The 15,071-nt window shown below is 46.5% G+C and overlaps 1 protein-coding gene across 1 annotated transcript in view; it reads left to right on the forward strand.

Annotated features, from left to right (window-relative positions):
• Positions 1 to 776: 776 nt before the first annotated feature.
• The window catches only part of Ralgps1 (Ral GEF with PH domain and SH3 binding motif 1), a 253,995-nt gene continuing 239,700 nt past the window's right edge, over positions 777 to 15,071 (forward strand). Inside the window, exon 1 of the mRNA XM_026386271.2 lies at positions 777 to 979. The gene's annotated coding sequence lies outside the window, so the exon portion shown is untranslated. The remainder of the gene's footprint in view (positions 980 to 15,071) is intronic.

A 15,071-nucleotide genomic window follows, 5' to 3' on the forward strand; every position in this document is an offset into this window, starting at 1 on the left:
TTGTCTACGCGTCCAAGAAGCATTCGGAGTAGGAAAGAGTATTCTATGTCCTTTCTGTGGGGGCACAGAACGATTTTGCTGTGGTTCTGGACTCCCAGATCTTCACAGACCTGGCTTTGACTGTCTTTGTAACTTATTATTACTGTAACTTTAAGCAAATGACAACCTCTGTGCTCACCTACCTCATCGTACCTGGCACAGACTAAAGACCTGGAGGCAGGATCCAGGCTCATTCCCCAGGTGTGCCCTTGAGTGGTCTTGGGCAAGACCCTTCACCAGGTTGGGTCTAACTTTGTCCAATTGTGAAATAATTGGTCTGGACCTGAGAATCTCGGAGGTGTCTTGTGGCTCAGACGTTCTGTGCTCCGTGCCTACCTCAGTCTTAAAGAATGGGCACTAAGGTGATGCTCCACTCACGAAACCATGTTTTTGTCCAAAATGATAAATCTTAGGTAGGGATTTAAGGGGGGAATTGGTGAAGCCTGGAAGGATGTGCGGGACTGAGATGCACGGCTATTTCTAGGGAGAGAATGGGCGTGGCGGGGCACCGAGCCCGTGACGAGGGCAGCGGAGCATCCCTGCAGGCTGAGCCGGCGTCTACCAGCGCGCAAAGGCCCAGGCAGAAGAGGATCGCAGCTGCAGCGGCTGCGCACTGAAGCGACCAGCCGGTCAATTTGCGTGTCTCCGCCCCTGCGACGAGCTGGTTGGGGGTGCTGGTCTGGCGCTGCGTGCCGATTGGCTGTGTTGCCCGCCGCTCAAGCCCGGGAGCGGACGGTTCCTACTGCGGCTGGGCACCGGCTTGGCTCTCGCGTCGGCCCGCGCTCCAGCTGCGCCTGGCCCGGCCCCGGCCCGGCTCAGCCCGGCCCCAGCCTCCGAGCGAAGGCGCTGCTGCCGCTGGGCCGCTCCCAGGGCCATGAGGAGGCGGCGGCAGCCACTGCGGCCCGAGTCAAGGTGACCGGCCGGGACTGCGGCGGCGGCGGTGAGAGGAGCGGGGCGGGGCGGGGCCCTGAGGGCCGGGCCCAAGGGAGCTGCAGGTGCGGGGGGCGGGACCCGAGGGCCGCTGTCCGGGAGGGAGGAGCCTGGGCCCGGGAGGCGGGGCCGGGGAACCGGCTTTGTTGGCGGGTTTTGGGTGCAGGCACCCTGTCCGGGGCCTTGGTCCCGGGGAGCATGAAGGACTGGGGGTGTGGGGGTGGCGGTGAGGCAAGGGCTCAGGTGTGGAGAGCGGGGCTGGAGAAGGCAGTCGTGTGGGGCGAGGGTCCGCAGGTGCAGGGGGCGGGGCCAGGAGCGTCGCTGTGTTTGATAGCGGGAAGGGTCTGCGAGGTGAGGCCAAAACGGCGGGCGAGCCAGGGCCAGGGGAAATCATGGGTGCAAGGGGTGGGACTAGGGACACCTGCAGAGGCGGGAGGGGGGGCGGGGCCCCGAGTGGTTGCAGGTCCGGAAGCAGGTCCACAGGTGAGGAACGGGCCAAGGGTGAGTGGTCCTGTTCATTGCCTGGGGGTTGGGTGCCAGCAGGAGCTCGGCGGATTTTAGAGGCATCCAGGGTTGCCGCTGGAACGGGCGTTTAGGCCTGTCTGTGCCTCTGCTGAGCCTGACTTGGATCCCAGCTGCCCCGGTTACTAGGCCGGCTGCTTCCCGAGTGCCACGCCACTTCCTAAGTGGGGCGCGCTGTTTTTCACCCCTGGGGGTTTTCCCTATTGCTTTTGAGTGGACAGAATTAGATTGGAGGGTGGTTGGCTTTCAATGGATGATTGGTTGTTGGAAAATGTGTGCTTGAAGTGTATAGTTAGTGTGAAGCTTGGGAGCGTCCTGGATTGTTGGCTCCTTGGACCAGATGCTGCTGCAAATCTTCACAGTACTAGTCTCAAAAAGATTTTTGAAATGGCAGCCTGGTGAGGGGAAAGAGCAGGTATGACAATTCGGAAACTTTTCTGGGAGTCTTTTACCTTTTTAAGCTTTGTTTCCTTCCTTACAAAATGAGCATCTTTATACCTGCCTGTCAGCCTCCTAAGAGCTTTGTGAGGATAGTATGAACGGTGCTTACTGAGCAAATCCTTGGGTAAAGTTGAGTCAAATCCTTGGGTATAGTTGGGCAGTTTGGTTTGGGAACTGATGAGTCTCAAGAAGAGGGGATAACTTTTCAAGAGGCCATATCAGGCCACTTTCTTGTTAAAATTTGGAATGAGGTTTGTGCTGGGGAGTTTCCCAAAGACTAGTGGTGTCTTGGATCATGACTCCTCCTTCCTGTGGGCCTTTGTGGGAGCTGCTGCAACACAGTGAGCAATGGCAAATGGAAAGCAGAGGAACATTTTGTTGTTTGCTGACCTTTAGACCCCAGTCCCAGTGAGGACTCTGAGCTGGTACAGGTGGTTTATGTTGAAGCCCTGAGGAATTCTCCTTCCTGCATCTAAGTAAGAGCCTTGAATTTCCTATTCAAGAAGGCAGACATCAAAAAGAAGGGCATGCTAGTTTCCTGTTCCCAGGTGTAACCTTTCAATGCCTGTGTCTCTATTCATTAGCAGTTGGTCAATCTGACCTGCATAGCCTCTGCCCTATTCTGTGTAGTCAGAAGTGAAGGTGGCAGAATCTTCTTTACTGGTCTATACTTTTCCTTACTGCAGAAGCTATGAGACTTTTGGGATCAAACACCATGGTGCGGGACTCCCTCAGTACCACTGGTGTGGTAGTGACCTAATAGCATCTTAGGAAGGGCATCTCAGGGACAGGCCTTCACTGGGGCCAGTGCTTGTGTGGTATGCTAGAGGGTCTAGAAGCAGCATGTGTGAGTTGTCCCACTTTGTCCTGGCAGAAACTGTGTTAATGTCTCTCAAGACTTCTGTCCCCTGGTGATTACCATGCTCTCTGAGTTAAAAAGAAAGCCCAAATTTGGTGACAGACAAGAACTAGAACACATGTTGGATTATGATTGGCTTTTTAAAAAAATATATTTGTTTTTTAGTTGTAGGTAGACACAATAACCTTTATTTTTACGTGGTGCTGAGGATCGAACCCAGTGCCTTACGCGTGCTAGGCGAGCGCTCTACAGCTCAACCCCAGCCCCAATGATTGGCTTTTTTATTTGTTATTATATGAGTGACAGTATTCAAAGTCAAGAGGAAAAACTTCATTATTGGAAAAGTGTTGCACCCAAGGCTTTCTGTGATATATACCCAGTCTTCTTTATAAATGGGGTTTCCTTTACAGTATGGAAGGAGAGAACTCCTATTTGGTAGTCAGACAGGCCTGGTTTGAAGTCTCCTATTGCTGCCTCCTGCTGTGTGACCCTAGACTAGCTTCTTAGCTTCTCAGAACTTTGGTTTTCTTCTTTCTAAAACAAGGATTACCATGGCCACCTTGAGAGGTTGTTGTGAAGAATAAATAAGACACGATATTTGAAAGCACATTCTCTATTTGGCACTCAATGTTAGGGCTCTTTTTTTTTTTCCCCTAACTTGCCCATCTTTCAAAACAAGCTGCTTAGAACAGCAAGTAGCATGTAAGAAGAGCAGGGATTCTGAGGCCTTTGCTTTGTGCGCAGTCTCAAGTAAGTCTCTTTCCCACTGCAGACCTCAATTTTCTTTTTTCCTTTTTTGGCACCAAGGATTGAGCCCCAGGGTGCTTAACCACTGAGTCACACTCCCAGGCCCCTCTTTAAAATAATATTTTATTTAGAGACAGGGTCTCACTGAGTTGCTTAGGGCCTTGCTAAGGTTGTTGAGGCTGGCTTTGAACTTGTAATCGTCCTGCTGGGATATAAACGTGCACCACTGTGCCTAGCATACCTGTTTTCTTAACTGGGTAAAAGTGGTCAACTGTGTGATCCCCTGGAGTCCTAACTCTGGATTCTGATTAACATGCTATTATATGTTCCTGAAAAGTAGGAGGGTGAAAGCTAATGACCTGTTATTTAGTTCTTTTTTAAAAAATGCTTGTCTAGGATCTTGTCTGTCACATAGTAGCTGCTCATTAAATACTTGTCAAAGGAACAAATGAAGGGCTTTACCTTGGAAGAAGACCTGGCAAATTGTCCCTGTTGCTGTGTGTCCTTTGTGTCTGTATCTTTAATGTGCATTTTACTTACTGGACAAAAATATTGTCACAACATTAGTGGAATTAGTGAGCCTTGATATGAAATACAAAAATTGTTTCACAGCCTTATTTCATTACACATTTAACTCATCCAGGTTTGTTCACAAACATGAATTTTCATGGTTGCAATTGTGTGTATGAGTTTTGGGGGGAAAGTCTGGCAATAAACGATTTCTTTAAATAATGTTTATTTTTTTTAAGAAGTAGAAAAATTCCACATGGATTAAAAAAAAAAAGACAAGTAGGGGAATCATTTGTAAAATAAGACTCTTTCTTGCCTCAAACTACCATTTTCAAGTCTTTCTCCTTAGAGGCCACTATTATCACCAGTTTCTTGTTTATTTATATGTTTTTTCCTCTTACATAAAGAGTAGCATTCTACACATACTCTTTGCTCCTTCAGTTATGTACTTGATTTATTTTGGAAAATGTTCTAGTATTGAAAGGTGCCTTATTGGTACATTTAGTTCATCTTTAATAAGTGCTTTTGACTGATATTGTAAACACAATTTTATATAGCCACTTCCCCCTCCACTCATATATCTACTCAGTATTGGTTAGCAGTCATTGTTTAGAAGATTTAACAAGAGCCATTCCTTGTTCTTCTCTGGTAAAGAAATGACTTTGGTTCCAGTGAACAGTAGGTTAAAGGGCAGTCCATGTATCTGGATGCAAGGCAGAGAACTGAAAGAGAAAGAAAAGGAAAGGGGATGTTTGCTGGACATTGAACATTGATTTTCCATTCAGCTCATGATTTACAGTCCAACTCTGTTGCTTATTGGCTATATGACTTGGGACAATTTATCTAATCTCTTGGCATCTCAGTTTCCTTTTCTGTAAAATGGATACTGATGATGGGATCTGTCTTTGTGGGTTTCTGTGGAGGAGAAGGGATAGTGCATGCAAGGCACATGTCACAGGAGCAGGCCACATAGGTGTTCAGGAAGGGCGAGCTACTGTGTTATTAATAATCTAAAGTAGATACTCCTTGTCAGCAGATGCTTACTGGCTGTGGAGAATGTCTGTAGTTTCTGCCTTTAAGATGCTACTTGCTGTGAGTGGAGACAGATACTCAAGAGTTGCAGAGTAGTGTGCTGGCCGGATGGTGGGAGGTGAGTAGGGTGTGAAGTCACAGAGGCAGGGACAGTTACTTCTCCCTGAATCATGGAAATGCCTCCACAGCTCCAATTTCCCCTCCTTTGTGAAATCTACCCAGTTCTTCCAGATATTTGTTACCCCTCCCCGCTGCCCTGTGCTCCTTCCACTGTCACTATGAGCACACCTGGATCTGGCTATGTACCGTGTTATTGCATGTGGAGCTTTATGACTTTGTCTCCTCCAGCTTTCTTTGCAGCTGGGCCTCGAGGGATGTGCACGGGGTAAGCTCCTGGAGGACACCGATGGACATCTGCTCACATGAGTCATGCTATACACATTGCACACTCTTATTTATAAGCCAGCAGGACTTTGGTGAAACCCAGTCTCTGGATTCTATTCCTTCTCTCCCCAGATGTCTGAGTGCTGACTCTGAGACAGAATGTGCTGTGCTTTCTGGAGCTGTAGGCTTTAGGCAAGGCTGGTGACACTTGTGGAGTCTTGAGCATGGGAGAGGAAAGGAACATTTCTTCCAGATGCTGTAGGTCAGGATAGGGATGGAGGAGAATAACAGGTCTAATGGTGGGCTGCTTTTGCTTGTTGAGTTCACCTTTCTTCCTCAGCCCTCCCTTAGGCTGGGGTCTGGATGTGTTACTGCAGGTGCCAAGTAGGTGGTCTGTGCATTTTGACCAGGAAAGGGTGGTTGAATTGGCTGCTGTGAGGGGCATTGCTCATGAACACACTCTCTTGACTGTCATTGTTTCTGTACCTTGAGTTAGAGAGGCCACTTCACTTTCTGCAGGTGGGTGTTCACCTATCAGCCCTGCTGGGGTTCAGCTTTGAGCTATCCTTGTCCTAGATGTTGGACATATGGAGATGAAGGAGCTTTGCCCTGCCTTTTGGGAGCTCATGTCACAGAAGAGTCACACATGAAAGGTGACCAGGGGTACCTCAAATGAAGTTGCCAAGCAGATTTAGGCTCTAGATCAGGCAGATCTGAGTTCAAATTTCTAGTTCTTCCACAACCTGTGTGACTTTGGGCAGGTGTATTTCCTGCTTTGTAAAATGAGGGTAGCAGTATTCCCTACCTTGGGGTTGGTGAAGAATTCGTCAAATAATGTAGTGGGATATTTGGCTGGTGCCTGACAGGAACCTCATGCTTAGAGTACTCACTGGGAGCATCAAGAAATCTCTCTCAGGTTGTTCCTCTGGATGCTAGTGTTGTGGTTATGGTACTAGTTAGATGGACATGCATCTGAGAAGCCATCTGGAAGTTATAATGCCCTGGGATGCTCCTTCCAGGATGCTTGGGATGCTCCTCCCAGGCTTGCGATTGTCTATGGGTATTTTCACCCTCTTTTTGCTCCAACTCTTCCCAAAGGAGGGGTCAGCACACCATCACTGTGGGTACCTTCTCTTGTCTGAGCTCTGTACTAGTCTATTCCTTGACCTTTCCCCAGGGTGGGCACACATGGGCTTGCCTCACCTGTCCTTCCCCAGGAGGGCAGAGACTGTGAAGACTCATAGCAGCAAATCGCTCCACTGCTTTTCCTCAGAGCTTTTGAATGTACTGTGCTTCCAGTGGGGGATTTAGCTCCTGAGTATCTGAGAGGAGGATGGCACTGCCTAAAGCTCAGAATGCAACACTCACAAGCCTTGTGGCCTTGAGCAATTTCCTCATCCATACAAAAGCTATGATAGCATCTGCCTCTGGATGATTCTTTTTTTTTTTTTTTTTTTTCCTTTGGCACTGGGGATTGAACTCAGGGGCACTCAACCACTGAGCCACATCCCTAGCCTTTTTTATATTGTATTTAGAGACAGGGCCTTGCTGAGTTGCTTAGGGCCTCACTGAGTTGCTTAGGGCCTCCCTAAGTTGCCAAGGCTGGCTTTGAACACATGATCCTCCTGCCTCAGCCTCCTGAGTCTCTGGGATTACAGGCAAGCACCACCGCACCCGGCTTTGGCATGTTTCTTAAGGGGTACAGGCAGATGTTGTGGAACAGCACATGGCAGAAGGCGTGCACATTGCAAGCACCAGTGAATACAAGATAGAATGAAATGATGTTCTCTCTTCACCCAGGATCAAAGGCGTTTCAAGATGCTTTTTTTGGGATATTGATTTATTGCTAATGGAAGTTATATGAGTGATTGCACAAGGAATGTGTTAAAACTCAGATGAGCTTGGTGATGGGGTCAGCTGGTGGAGCTCATTCTGTGCTGGCATTGCAGGAGCAAGCCTCGACTTCCAGCAGGGCATTAGGTCCAGTGAGGGAGCACATGGAGTCACCTAGGGCTAGGCCTCTGTCACAGACCTGCCAGGATTCTGGGCTGGCTTCCTAGGTTCTTCCATTTTTTTGTGAATCCATATACATAAAGGTCTTTCATAGGAAAATGCAAACACAGTTCTTTTCTTCTTTAGGATTTAAATATTTTTATTGTAAGGTTTAAGATTAGGACAATTGAGTAATAAGAAAATTTAAATGTTTGGCCTTGATTTTCTTTGAAAATTATCTTACTGGAGAAACAGGAAATAATATTGAGAGTCTTTAAGTCCATGTTTTTTTTTTTTTTTTTTTTTTTTTAAAGAGAGAGAGAGAGAGAGAGAGAGAGAGAGAGAGAGAGAGAGAATATATCTTTTTTAATATTTATTTTTTAGTTTTCGGTGGACACAACATCTTTATTTTATTTTTATGTGATGCTGAGGATCCAACCCAGCGCCCCGCGCATGCCAGGCGAGCGCGCTACCGCTTGAGCCACGTCCCTAGCCTCAGTCCATGTTTATTGAACACAATAATTCTCATGTCTTGTACAAGTCTGGTAACTAGGGCAAGGGAAATCTGTGCCCTCAGTACTCCTGGTAATGAAGTATTTATGGAAAAAAAGTTTTTTTGTGGCAATAAAATCTCTTATGTGGAATTAGTGACTCTCACTGGTTTTAAATATTTCTTACTTTGTGTCCTAACTCTGTAGTGGCTTTTTCTTCTCTAGGCCCTGACACTTGATTGTGTACCAAGTGTATTTATAGGTTGTTCCTACCACCACCTTTGGGGTCCCACTGTGCTCTGTCCTGCCATGGTATGTCGTGGTTACACTGTGTGATCACTGATGACTTTCTTGTGATACTTCTCCCTGACTTTGTAGGTAAATGTACTATCCCAGGGTCAGCACAAGGCAGCAAGAATGATGATTATGTCATTCCCCTTACTTAAAACCCTTAGTGGCATCTTCTTTTAGGGAAAAGACCAAATAAGCATGCCTGTAAGGTATTTAAGATACCCTCTTTTTTTTTTTTTTTTTGGTTTGTACTGGGGATTGAACCCAAGTACTGAGATATATCCAAATTCTTTTTATTATTTTATTTTAAAATTTGAGGCAGGGTGTTACTAAGTTTCTGAGGCTGGCCTCAAACTTTGAATCCTCCTGCCTCAGCTTCTTGAGTCACTGGGATTACAGGTGTGTGCCACCACACCTAGTTTGTTGGGAAACTTTTTGATGATAAGGTTAGAGTTTATTTGGTGATTGATGTGCAGCATTCTGCTGCGGGGTGTTTTACAGAGCTTATTTCTGTAATTTATCTCTGGGCACCTTTGCATTGGGGACCTGTGGCCTTTGTGCTTATCAGATATAGTGTCAGTCTGAAGGTTAGACATCTTTGAGTCCAGACTTTCCAGGTGAGGGTAGAGACCTCACCAGTGTTTCATGCCCAGCTGTACTGCCTCACCAACCTGCAGGCCTGTGGACTTGCACATATCCATTTGCATAAGGTAGTCTTAACAGTGGCTGTGGGTCATGTACTGTTTCTAACAAACTGTGTCTATGGTGAAGCATTTATCTCAAATGAAAACTCTGCTTCAAGGTGGTCAACTGCATGGGAGCAGGGATTAATCCCTGACTTAGTGTTCAGCTCCACTGTCCAATCTGATGATGGTGGCTATCTAAGAAAAGACAGTGTCTCAGTGGTCTCTTAGCATCATCATGTTCTTAGGGAGCTTCTTAGGACTGGAAAATTCTTGGAACCTAGTTTTATCACCATGGCCAGTAAGACCTATGGAATGGAGAAGAGCAAATCTGGTATCGCAGACCAATGGATGATCAATGGAGCCAGAATGCCAGGGATATGAATTTGCCGGGTGACATCTGCTTTCTAAGTGAACAGGAATAGCCCCAGTGTGTTTGCAACCTTTTTTCAGTAGAAAAGCCTTGGATTTAAGATGCGAGATTGAGTTGTGAGGGTTAAGTCAGAGTAAAGGGAAATGATACAGCAACTGAAGGCAGACTCATTCCTCATTCCTCCCTGTCCTGCTAACCTGCTTGCCTGCCTGTCCATCTATCCATCCATCCATCCATCCATCCATCCATCCATCCATCCATCCAACTATCCACCTATCCAGTTCTTGTTCTGGCCTGTGTGGTGGCAGAGAGTCCCCTGATGAATGTGGGGCCACAGTGTGAAAAACAAAGCCTGGCTATCTCTTGGCTTGAAGTATAGTAGCAAAGGAATCACATTACTGCTAATGGCTACAGGAGGAGTACAAGACACCAGGAAACCAAACATTGAATGGTTTTTCCTGTGAGGAGGTCAGAGGCAGCTTCTCAGAGGAAGGAGGCTTCAAGCTGCCACCTGAAGGCCAGCCTGGAGCTAGTCAGATGCAGAGATGCCAGCTATACCTGCACGGTCCCATTGAAGGACAGGGCATGGTGAATCTAGGAAGTACCATGACACCTGTGTAGCTACAGCCCTGAGGGCAAGGAGGGATGAGTGTTCCTGGTCCAGACGTGGCATTGCTTTTGTGAACTATGTTGATCCCTGACTAAGCTGTGTTGTAGTTGCTGGCTCTTCTTTTTTAGGATCTCCCAGCTGTCACCTAAAGCACCTATTGCTGGGACATTACCTGCCATGTTTTCCAGATAGCAGCTGGCCTTATTTCTGTTGCTCTGAGGATTGGTTGGCTTCTTTGCTTCTTGAGGGGATGGAAGAATACCTTGATCTCATTAGCAGTTTTAAATCATTAAGTAGATATGTATTGCACATGTAATTGGGCTTGATACTGCAGCCCTGCCTTAGGCATCCCACAGACTTGACAGACAGGAGAAAATAAGTGAGGGCCATGTGGTGTCGGGCTGGTGGTGGTGTTGAAATGGGAGCCCATGGAACTTTATAAGACTCTGGATCTTTAAGGAAATTTTCAGCTTTCCAGGTGCATTAGGGACAGGCAGGGGAAATATCATGTAGTGGCAGAGAAGGCAGAGCAAGCGTGGTGCATAGGCTGTGGCGGGGTGTGTTGCTGGAGTGTGAGGTTTTGAGTGGAGAAGGTGGGAGGAGAGGGTGGAGGAGGTGTGGTTGGTAGGGTGCTTTAGGTCTGTTTGCAGGGGCCTCACAGGCAGTGCTTAGGAGTTTGGATGTCATCCTGTGGTCAGTGAATAATTGGTCAAGAGAAACACCATCACTAATCCTGGTGGCAAAATTTTTCCTGGTGGGGAAAAATTCGTGGGAGGAGGCTGGAGATAGGAGTCTGGGTGGGAGATGGTAGGTCCTGAATCTGGCCATCGTGGGCAGTAGAGGTCAGAAAGACTGGTTCCAAGGAAGAAAGGTAGCAGTCTCTGGTTTGATGTAGTACATGGTAAGGAAAGTGAATTTGGTTTGGCCATTTAGTTTAGGATACCTTGAGACAGCTCAGTAGGGCTGTCCATTGGTGAGTGGCCTGTCATCTGGCACTCAGAGAAAAGGTCTCACTGGAACAGTGGCTTTCACTGGAGCATCCGCATCCTTTGTGGGTTGGCCATCTGCCTGATTGATATGCTTCACAGGTGATTCAGATACTTACTGGGCTGGGGAGGAGACTTGGGTCGTCCTTGCTTAGGAATGTTGTGTGGTGGCAGAGGGTTCTATCTGCACTGCTGCAGAATGCCAGTAGGAGGGACACTGTGGACATGGAGGAAGGGCCAAGGGAAGGACGAGATGTGAAGTGGTCAGCTGTAGCGAAGGCACCAGTTTCCACCTCCCTCCCTGCATGGCCCTGCCTGTCCTGGTCCCTATTGCTGGACACTCTTGTTTTTGCCAGTGTCAGAACCAGTTTTATGCACTGTCTCATCAGTCAGTCAGTCAGTCAGTCAGTTTCTGGCTTTTTCCAGAGAAGTTACCTTCACTACCATGTGCAAAAGACTCAGAGAGAGCGAGAGAGATTCTTTGCTGTGTCCAGTTTCTCAGCAAATTTTCTCAAGCAATTTACTGGTACCTGCTACTGCTGCTCCTTTGGCGTAAAATCTGTGGCTCCTGAGCAGGAAAGTTGCCCCACCACCAGCGGTCTAACATCCAGGTTCAGGATGGATCTGCAGTCCCATGGGAGGGGTGCATGTCCAGACCCTAGGAAAGGCAGCTGGTCAGAACAGTTGAAGGAAGTCCTGGGAAGTTGGACTAATGTGGCCCAGGGTAAGGAGCCCTGTGACTTGAGGTGCATCCTTAGCCCCTTCTGTATTCCTAGCTTGGTAGCAAAGAGAAGCCTGCTGTAGAACTGTAGAATTTCCAGAACTTATGAGTGGGGTCTCAGAGTTATAGTACATGAGAGCTACCCAGATGGCTGGTGGGGGCTGAGGGTAAATCTAGGTATCAGACTGAGATCAGGACACAGAATCTGGTGAAGGATCTAATCTGGGACAGCCAGTGGGAAACTGATCTGTGATGATGTGTCTTCTGTTGCTCTGACCCAGAGACCCCAGCATTGGCAGAGGCACTGACCCTGGTGCTGAAAGCCACAGCTGGGGAGTAGTGAAACAGGATCAAGGACAGCCCAGGGAAGTGGCTGTGTTGGTACCAGAGCCAACCACAGTGGTGTGAAGACTTTTGCCTCTCAGGAAAGGAAAAAGAAGAGTGTAATGTTGGTTGAAAAACCCAAGCGCTTCTGCAAAGAGAAGGCAAGAGCCAGGTAGGAAGTATAGAGGTGCCAGAGACCTGGGCAGGAGCGAGTCTTCCACCTGGAGGTTGGCAGGGTTAAATAGACAATATGAACGGAGGGCTCGCCACAGCATATGGCCTGCAGCAGGCACTTAACCAGTGTTATTTCTGGAGCTGTGGAGAGAAAGGCCTACAGACAGCATGGTCAGTTGTCAGTTTTTCTGCTTGGTTTTCAGTGTTTTGATGGAAGGTCCTGGAGTGGACAAGGCTCTGGGGAGGCTGAAAGGGAGAAAGGGCTCATGGTTGCTTGTGTGTAGCTTTTGTCTTCTCATACACATCTTACATCCAAGATGTCTCTGCTAGCTCTTGTTAAATTATTTATAATTCTTATCTCTTCCTGTGTATAATCAAATGAAGGCTATTTCTTGAGCTTCATATTTATGAGTGACTCACTTTGGAATAAAGGGCAGAGAATCTTTCTTAAGAAACAGGGTATTAAAAAAAAACACCCCAAAACCAAACCAAACCAAACCAAAACAAAACAAAAAACAGGGTATTGGGTTGGGGATGTGGCTCAAGTGGTAGCGCGCTCGCCTGGCATGCGTGAGGCACTGGGTTCGATCCTCAGCACCCACCACATAAAAATAAAATAAAGATATTGTGTCCACCTAAAGCTAAAAAATAAGTATTAAAAAAAGAAACAGGGTATTACTTGTTTATACATGACTTTACTCAATTCCTGCTAATTGTTTGCAAACTAATGAAAGTTTATATGATGTGTAAAATTATCATAATAATGTAGAGCTAAAGAACATTTAAAGGTTAGCTTAACTTTCTGGTTTTGTAGAAGAGGCAACTGAGGCAAGAGAAGTCAAGAACTTTGCTCAAGAGTGGTCACAGGTGAGTGGTGGACATGGTGCTAGACCTTAGCCCCCAGCACTATCCAGGAACCTTTGAATCCATTAGGGCAGATAGAGAGGGGAGCAGAGAGAATCCACCTGCCCTGTTTTGGAACATATCAGGCTGGAACATAATCATCTGTCCTCATTCCAGAAGGAACAAAGAGAAAGACCAGCGCCAAAGGGGAGACTGCAAAGATCCAGCCTAGAGAGGAAGATAAACAGGCAGGCGAGGAATAGAGGAGGAACGTGCCTAGGTTAACTGAGGTGGGTTTCAAATGTCTTCTACTTTCTCCTCTCAGAGGAGTTACAGATACTATGAAAGATGAAACAATAAACTGGGATGAGAAAGGGGATGAGCAACCCAAAGAACATTAGACAGTAAGTCATGTAATGCCAACACTGAAAGTGGGCAGTGGTGTGGAAAATCACCGGACCAGGAGGAGGGCAAATTGGCCCATCTGGGCAGGTGCAGGAGAGAAGCAGAGGAGGTGCTAGAGTGGCCCGTGGGGGGGGACTCTAGAGCTCTTGAGGTAGAGACCAGGATAATGGAATAGAAGGGAATCCTTTGTCTTCCTGAACTGGAGAAGGATCCGAACCTGAGAATTATGAGGGCTTCTCATGAACCAGGCAAAATTATCAAAATAGCCAACACTTAACATGTTAAGATACCATTAACATCCAGGCAGAAGAATCCTTTCAAATAAAGAAAACTGGGCTGGGCTCAGATTTATCCACAGACTAGGTGCCAGAGGGCATGGAGCAATGCCCGTGGAGTTCTGAGGGAAAAGGGTTTTGACTCAGGAATTTTATGCCCAGCATATATAAGGTGATGGGGCCTTACTGCTAGGTCTTAGTTCACATTAATGTTAACAAATTCACCTCAGTTATGCAAGGACATATTGTGTGAGACGCTTTTGCTATACCCACGCACCATCTAAGGGGAGAACTGCTTGAAGATATGCTCTAGCCACTGAGCTGTCACTCACAGTGAAGGGCTTGTGGCTGGATAAGTCAGAGTGTGAAATGATTGGCAGTGAGAGTGGAACCATTCCAGTGTGAACTTATTTCTAAACAATTGTGAATATGATTATAAAATGAAACATAAAATAAATGATTATCAAATGAAAATATAGCATCACATCATATTTAATAGTAAAACCAAGAATAAAATTTCAAGGGTTCATGCGTATGAACATGCTGTGCACCTCAAAGAGCTGTATAAATGTGAGGATGAAGTTGAAAGCTATCTTCGGACCCTCCTGTGTGTCCAGATATGTGTCTTGTAGATAACATAATGCTGTGCAGGTATGTAGTCGACTTGGGCCTTTCGTGGATGTTCCTCAGGGTACTACCTTTTCAGACTTTCCTGAAAAGGTTTTCTCAGCATCTGCATTCTTAGAGGTCACACATTCCTGGTAGAAATGTAAAATGGTGCAGGGTTCTTTGGCAAACAATTCAGCACTTCCTCAAAAAGTGAAACATCTAGTTACCACATGACTTTGCCATTGTGCTCCCAGATGTCTACTCAAAAGACATATGGCCATATGAAGACCTATGCATGCTTGTTCCCAACAACATGACTCAAAATAGAAAACAACTAAGTGTCTACCATTTGATGAATGGTTAAATAACATGTCCAGTGTATGAGCCCCTAGAGCTCTGTATTAGTATTCAGCTAGAAAGTTGTCATGAGGGATGTATTAGATGAACTTGAAACATTCCAAGTGAAAGAAGCCATACATAAAAGTCCACATGCTGCATGAGCCCATTTGTATGAAATATCTAGAAGAGGCCAATCCAGAGAGACAAGAAGTAGACCAGAGGCTGCCAGGTTTGGGGAGGGGAGCTGGGGAGTGTCTGCTTATGGTTTGGGTGTAGGATTCTTCTGGGGGTGGTGAAAATGTTATGGAATTAGATAATGGTGATGGTTGCACAACTTGGTGGGTATGCTAAAAAACACTGAGTTCTATAGTTTAAAAGGGTGACAATTAGGGAAAATAAATTATATCTCAATTTTTAAAAATACCCTTTTCTTATTATTAAGTGTTAATTGTGGAAAAATAACAATAAAGATAAGCAGAAAACAAAGGGAC

This window comes from Urocitellus parryii, chromosome 4, assembly GCF_045843805.1.
Source record: "Urocitellus parryii isolate mUroPar1 chromosome 4, mUroPar1.hap1, whole genome shotgun sequence".
NCBI classification, from domain to species: domain Eukaryota; kingdom Metazoa; phylum Chordata; class Mammalia; order Rodentia; family Sciuridae; genus Urocitellus; species Urocitellus parryii.